Source organism: Sciurus carolinensis, chromosome 9, assembly GCF_902686445.1.
Source record: "Sciurus carolinensis chromosome 9, mSciCar1.2, whole genome shotgun sequence".
NCBI classification, from domain to species: Eukaryota; Metazoa; Chordata; class Mammalia; order Rodentia; family Sciuridae; genus Sciurus; species Sciurus carolinensis.
In genome coordinates, this window is record NC_062221.1 from 92,821,885 (window position 1) to 92,829,761 (window position 7,877).

At 40.1% G+C, this 7,877-nt stretch overlaps 1 long non-coding RNA gene across 1 annotated transcript; it reads right to left on the reverse strand.

Moving 5' to 3' along the window:
• Positions 1-508: 508 nt before the first annotated feature.
• On the reverse strand, positions 509-5,740 carry LOC124993303 (uncharacterized). The gene is made up of 3 exons (XR_007110287.1): positions 5,531-5,740; positions 3,974-4,369; positions 509-2,111 (listed from the first exon to the last, which is right to left on the reverse strand). It is a non-coding gene; the product is annotated as an uncharacterized LOC124993303 (long non-coding RNA).
• Positions 5,741-7,877: the final 2,137 nt, after the last annotated feature.

Consider the following 7,877-nt stretch of genomic DNA (forward strand, 5'->3'; position numbering starts at 1 on the left):
AACCCAGAAATAAACCCATGCATCGAAGCCAACTGTTTCTTGACAGAGGTGCCATCCTGGGAAAACTGGGTAGCCACATGTAGAAGTTGGACACTAAACTCATATTTATCACCCTGTACAAAAATAACTTAATATGGATCAAATAGACGTGAACCTTGGCAACTACTAAAAAAATGCTTCAAGATATTGGACAAGCAACAATTTCTTGCATAGAACTCCAATAGCTCAGGAAATAAAAGCAAGAATTGACAAATGGAATTATATCACATTAAAAAGTTTCTTCACAGAAAAGGAAACAATCAACGGAGTGAAGAAACAATCTACAGAATGAGATAAAATCTTTGTCAGCTATTCATTTGACAGAGGATTAATATACAGAATATAAAAGAAATTCAATAAACAATAAAAATACAAATAATTCAATTTAAAAATGGATCAATGATCTGAATAGACACTTCTCAAAAGAAGAAATACAAATGATTAATAAATATATGAAAAAGGCTCAATATCATTACCCATCAGCACAATGCAAATCAAAACTACGATGAGGAGCTATCACACTCCAATCAGAATGGCTATCACCCCACCTCCCAAAATGCTGACAAGGATGTGAAGAAAAAGAAATGCTTGTGCACTGTTGGTGGAAATGTAAGTTAGTATTGCCACTCTAATAAACAGTGTGGAGATTCTTCAAAAAACGGAGAATAGAACTACCATATGATATAGCTATTTCACTTCTGGGTATATACACAAAGGAAATAAAGTCAGCACACGAAAGAGATATCTGCATGGCCATGTTTATTGTGGCACTATTTGCAATAACCAAGATACAGAATCAAACGAGGTGCCCATCAACAGGTGACTGGATAAAGAAAATATGGCATATATACACAATCGAATACTACTCAGTCACAAAGAATGAAATAAGCCAGAGACCAAAACAGAAGTATTGCATGTCCTCCCTCATATGAGGAAATTAAAAAGATGACCTGAAAGTATAAAATGGATTACTAGGAACTTGGAACAGTGCCAAAAGGGAAGGTAGAGGAGAAGAGAGGAAAGAATAAAAGATGGATAGATCAATGATTGATGTATGCATGTATAAAAATATTACAGTAATCCCATTAACTTATACAATGAATATGTTTATAATAATAATAACAATAACAATAATAATAATAATTAATTAATAAATCCTGATTTTCCTACTATGTAACTTGGGATAAGTTACTTAACCTCCTGGGCTTCATCATACCTCATCTACAAAATGGAAAAAATTAGTACCCATTACCCTATAAGCTCTCTGTGACATAAAGTGAGAAGAACCCAGAGAACAGGCTGACGCCTAATATAGTCACTCAGTCATTTGTGGTTTGTGCATGATTCTACCAAGGAAGAACTTTGTAGCAAGCTGGGCTCCAGCAAATGCCCAGTCAGCTATAATGCCTGTAGAATTCTGCACATCAGGCTAGTCATGGTGATCTGAATCCATCTATACTCAGCTATCATAGGGAGAGGGAGGTACTCATCCCCACCAACCCAGCAAGCTATAAGGGAGTCACCCACTCTGTGCCGCAGAGGCCTCTGGAGTGACTGGAGCTGCAGCAGTCACCTGTGGAGCAGCAGTGGCTGAAGCAGTGGTTCCCACGGCAACTAAAACAGGCATGGTATTTGCTGCAGCAGCAGATGTAGTCACAGATGAAGCAGAGTCCCCTGGGCTGGCTGTGGTCAGATCTTGGACTTCTAGAGCACCTGTAGCTAAAGTGGCAATTGCCATGACAGCTACTGAAGCTTCATCTCCTGGGGTGGTGGGTGGTGGCTGGAATGTTCTTCCTGTGCAAGGGTGCTGACGAGGAAGCCTCTAGAGCAGGGGCAGATGGTGTGACAGTTGCCAACCATGACAGACCTTCCAGTTGACAATGATGACAGTCCTTCCAGCACAGGGACAGCAGCAGTGTACTGGATCACCTCACCTTGTTCCATAGGCACAGTGCTACTGCCTGCACCCTGGGGCAGTGGCTGTTGCTGTGACTGTCAGTCAAGCGAAGTGGTTGGGTGCAATGGTGCCTCACCCACAGCTCCAGGCAGCTTCAGCCATCTGAAATGGCAACCTATGTACACACACACACACACACACAGTACATTTTAAAAAAAAAAAGGGAGAAAAACACATTTTGGGGAGGGTGGGCCTTTCCTATTGTGTTTTATTCTCCTTGCTGTCTTCCTCCAAAAGGTTCAAGTTTCTTTTCTTCTAAATATCTTCTAGCTGTTATTTGTCTCTATTTTCCTATCATCTCAAAATTTCTAGAATGAATAATCTAAAATCATTAGCAACATGTCTTTCCTATCTGCTCATTACCCAATTTCATGAAATCTGTTCTTCATTATAATTTCATCTAAATACCACCTGCCAAATTTAGTTGGAAGTCTCTGAAGCTTTCGGCACTTTAATACTAATTTCTACCTTGAAAAATCTCCTCCTTATATTCTAAACTATGTCAATTTCTCAGTGCCTATGTTACTTTGACCACCTTTCATGTCTATTGGTTGTACACTCTCCCTCTGTCCCCTTAAAAATAGGTAATTTCTTAAGGTTTTCTCTAACCTATTTTAATTCCTAATTTTTTCCTTAGTGATCTAAACTCTGGACCTCCCGTCATGTGGATAAGTCATCGGTAACATTTCTTCAGTTTTAGACATTTTTTTCGTAACAATCTGCTGGCAACTGTACTTGTAATTTAAGTGTGCATCCCAATAGAACTCAAAGGTTTTTATATCCCACATACTCAAAACTAACTTCATTCATTTCTTTAAGCAGAACTATCATTCTCCCAATTACCTAAGCTTAAAATTCTCATATTATTTTTAATTACCTCAATTCTTTCCTTCATCTCAAACCCACAAGTAATTAACTAAAAAGTCCTACAGATTTCCCATCTGCAAAACTTCTTGTATTCATCCCTTCTTTCCATTTCTACACACCTACATGCTATCTGAGGACCTTCATACCTCTAGCTTTCTTCTTCCAAATTAGCTTCCTTACCTTAATTTCAACTATTTTCATCTCTCACAATTTCCCTACACCTGCCTATAATCTAACTTAGAGTCTCATGCCTGTCTGGGCTTTAAAAATCATCAGGGACATCTCTGAATCATGAAAGCCCAGTACTACTCCCAGAGATTCTAAACTAGCTGACCGGGGAAGTGGGGTCTAGGCACAGGCCTCTGTTCATTATATTGTTGACATACAGTATAATTTAGGCTGATAACTACAGTAAGTCAAACTAAAACTGAGTTTCCTCAAACATATACCAAGTTTTCTTACATCAAATTTACTGAGATGTCTTTTGACTGCCACCTATGTGTCTGCTGTGGACTCCCATCAAGCCATTATGCTCCAGGAAATTTGCTCAATCTCCACACTCCTCAGTCCTCCTCCTTCCTTCTAGTCATTTGCCAGTGTAATATGTACCATGTAATTACTTATAAGGTTTACTTTATTTTGGTGATTAAATCATGACTTTAGACAAGTAACCTCCCTCTGAACCTGGATTTCTTGTCCCTAAAATAAAAAGATTAGATTACATAGCCTCTTAATTCTATGATTATTTTATCAAAATAAATTCTCAACCTACTGGTGAAAGTACACTGCTCCAGTATACTTTGCCTAAATACAGTTTAAAACCATTCTAAACCAGGCATGGTGGTGCATGCCTGTAATCCCAGCAATTTGGCAGGCTGAGGCAGGAGGATGGCAAGTTCAAGGCCAACCTCAGCAACTTAGCAAGGCCCTAAGCAACTTAGCAAGACCTTGTATCAAAAAATAAAAAGAGCTGAGGATGTAGCTCAATGGCTCCTGGGTTCAATCCCCATTACCAAAAAACAAACAAACAAACAAAAAACAGTCCTAAGTTATCTGATGGTTTTTAAAATGAGAATTATTACCACATCTAATATATTAGTCACAACTCACCTGTGAAGGTGTCCACATGCACCAAAAGATAAGATCACTATCTTTCTGCCTTATTTATCCATGTATGATTTCTCTTTGATTTTTCCTCCACCCCCATCACAGCACATTTGTTGTGGTTATACTTCCCTGTCAAGTGTTCGATACCAAAAATCAACTTTTTTGCCAAAAATCAACATTTTTCCTTCTATTGTTACCATCAGTCTGGGCTCCTCCAGGATTATTCTTAGAGTCTTACAAGGAGCCTGTTGTTTCTTAATCTCCAGGATCCTCATAATCTCCCTGGTCCGGAGGTTTGTCCCCTGAGCACTGGCTGACTTTGGAGGTGAGGGCCAACATATCTGTTGTCTTCTTAGTCCTTTTATTGGCTTTGGTCTCCAAGTCTCTGTTGCTGAACACCTGGAAAGCCAGTTCCATCATTCTGGAGTCATTGTTAAATTCAATCCTATCTGTCCTATAGGTAATGGTTAGCATTTCATCTTTTGCAGTAACACCGATTTCTAATTTTTACCAAAGATTTTCAAAGAGAACTCAATTTGTCTGTAAAATTAGTCTAGCTTTATTAAAAACCTAAGAGTACTTGGTAGAATCCTTTCCAGGAAAAGAAAGATGGGGGTGGGGAGCAATCACATGAAAAGCAAAGGGAGATCAGTAGAATAGAGGAAGGGAGCAGGGGATATGGGGTGGGGGAGGGAGGGAGAAGCACTGGGGAAGGATATTGGCCAAATTATATCTTTATATTGTTATATGTTCTAAAATTTAACACCGAATCCTACCATTATGTGCAACTATAATGCACCAATAAGAAAAAACACTAAAAAAAGAATTCTTTCCAGGAATCTGATTACAAATGCTTCAAAAAAGAACCAGGACTGTGGGTGACAAAGACTTAGAAAAGACATAACTGGTAATGATAGTTTAGCAATTGACAAAGCAATTTAGTTATTTCAGTGTTTTAGGATAATAGTTATCACTGAGAGTATCAAACTAAGACCACCAAACTTTCAGTGGGTTAATTTTTTTGATTTTGGAAAACCCTGTGTTTTCTTAATCACACATATAAATTTCCGTTCATAAGACTTATCCTTCATCAACCTTCTGCAACTTGCTTATACCCTCTAAATAACATTCTATTAATGGAGGCAAAAGTTATGTTAATTCTAAATAAGCCAGGTAATTTTCTCAATGTTTCATCAAAACAGAGAGAGGAAGATGGGTAAAGACTTCAGCCTTTGCAAAGAAACATAATGTTCTCACAGAAAGAAAACTGATATATCAGTACATTCCAACTTAAGAGTTAGAAAAGGCTTACAACGAAATAACAATTTTTGGTTCCCAGGAAATTCTATAATAGCGTACCGAAAAATACTTCAAAGAGCAAACCAAAAAATTAAAATGTTAGGGAAAAAGAAGAGAAAGAAAGAGAATGATTATGCAGTTTGTACCAGCAGGAGATATTTTTCTCTCCTTAATGAAGAGTCGGTTGGTGAGAACAGCATAAAGACAGGATAGAGACCATAGCAGGAGAAATATGATAACCAGCACATATTCAAAACTTACCCAACTTGGTCTGTTTACTCAACACTTTATTTTCCCACTGTGCCAGTTTAAAATCAGATAGCGGCTGAGCTTTTGATGTTGCTGTTTCTGTTCCTTTGATCCCAGAGCCCCATGAAAATTAAACGAAGTGTTGGATGGGATCTGGCCTGGTCTCGCATTAGGGGGGAGAAAAAGTTTTAAGCTCAGGGCCCTGGTTGCTTCTTGAGGGAAATGAATAAATAAAAAGTGGATAGCAGGAGAGGACGTGGGGGACGTGCCTAGCTGACGTCGGGCCCGCAAAGGGGCCGCGCAGCCTCTCAGCACAGCTGTCCAGATGTGCTTTATCTGGTTCCCGGGCCCGGCACCAGCCTGGCTGCCGAGGCTGGCAAAAGCCTCTGCTGATTGGTGGCCGGGGCTGCTCACTTGCCGTCGATTGGCGGAGCGGCCCGCCACTCCCGCGGGCCTCGGACCGCACCAGCTCGCTTGCACCCCAGAATCTGTCACCCTAGAGTGTCACCTTAGAGTCTGTCTGCCAAGATTCTATGAAACTGGCTGCAATGTTATAATTCACAAGTCCCCCCAAAATTCAAAAGCCTGCTCAACAAGTATAGCAGAACTTCTTAAGTGGTATCCCTCTGACAGGGGAATCCACAAAGGAAGAGCCATTGAGAGAGGCTCTTGGAAGTTATCTGTGTCCTGTGCTCACCTTTCCGAAGGTGTAATCTGACCATGGTGCACCTTTTATCATAGAAGTTACTCAACAATGAATTGACAGTTCAGGAATTTACCAAACATTCACACTTATTACTATCAATAGGTATCCGATATTATTGACTATAAGAACAGCCCTCTGGAAAAATCGCTGAAGAAGAAGAAAGAAGAAGAAGGAGAAGGAGAAGGAGAAGGAGAAGAAGAAGAAAGAGAAAGATAGATTGATTTATTCTGCTTGCAGGGAAAATGTAGTAAACATAAATTACCCCATTTCTCCTGCTATGCATAATTATATAAAGCAATGTAAGAAGAATCTGAAAGGTTGCCAGATAAAGGTAGACCATTTAGAAATCTTACAATTCAAGGACTGACAAGATGGTTAGTTCCTGTTTTTCTTTTTTTTTTTTCATAACTCCAGACTTAATAAGCTGAAGATGCTAGTGACTTCAGCTATAAAATATTATTTGAATACAGTACTATAATTCTATAAAATGTTAACATTGTGGGGAAATGGAAGCATGAGATCTCTTTGTTTTATTTCTGCCAACTATATGTGCATTTAAATGACCTCAAATTTAAAAATGTAATTTGATAATATTGTTCTGACTCTGTCTCCCTCACCTTCTCCCAATCCACACAACTTAGTAAACTTTCATCATCACTAAATGGAGCCCTCCCCAGGAAGAGATCATTCCTCTGTTGCTTCCTGGATAATGTTCTGGATGAAGGAGGTGGAGGATCATTCAGAAGTACTTTCAAAATTCGTGATTCCATCCTGAGCATTCTTAGGCATGAGGTCTCACTCATGCCCTTAATGACAACAGTGGACATCTGGGGTGGCACACCTTCCAGGTAGCAGCTTGACCTGGTAGACTGACATGGTCCTAGATCACAATGAACACTTGGCAGAGTGCTCTGCTCACTGAGTCCACTCACAGTAGCCTGTGCCAGCTCAAGTAGGGGACACAAGGGATCTCTGTGGGCTTTATTAAGATGTGCTGTCCCTCTTGCACCTGACCCTCTGGACAAAAGGAATTAGCATGAAGAGGGGATGACTTGAAGAGAAGTGAGCTATGGACACACTGGTTTTCTAGAGGTGAAAGGGGAGCAGCAACCTGGCACCTTACACCCTGAGATATATAGAGGAGGGAGGCACATTAATGATACTTTGTTCTCCATAATCACCTGGAACCTTCCTCTGCAAGGAAAATGCCTCAATGCCACTCTCCCAAATTGTTTTTCAAATATCTTAACTGTAACCGACTATAGTCATTCCCCTTAACCTTACCAAGAAGTCTACTGGAAACAGCAAAGGACAACCCTGTCCTATCCTTCCAACAGAAAATGCTGTCACCTCTAGATGTCTTCTTCACTCCCTTTTTCAGTCACCTCTTGGAGTAAACAAATGTCACTCAGCTGGTAGCATGGACAAACAGAACATGTTGGGCTGGATACACCACATGCAGTCTTTCCAAAAATAAGAACTAGCCTCAGCTACTCAAACTTAACTGGAAACAAACTGGCTAGCCAGAAAGCCGAAAGTACTGTCATTCGCCCCCATACCCGCCACTGATATAGGTTCCTCTGAGGGTCCCACAATCATCAACAACCCTGGTTTTTCAAGGGGTACCCTGTGCACCCCCAAAGCCTCACCTGT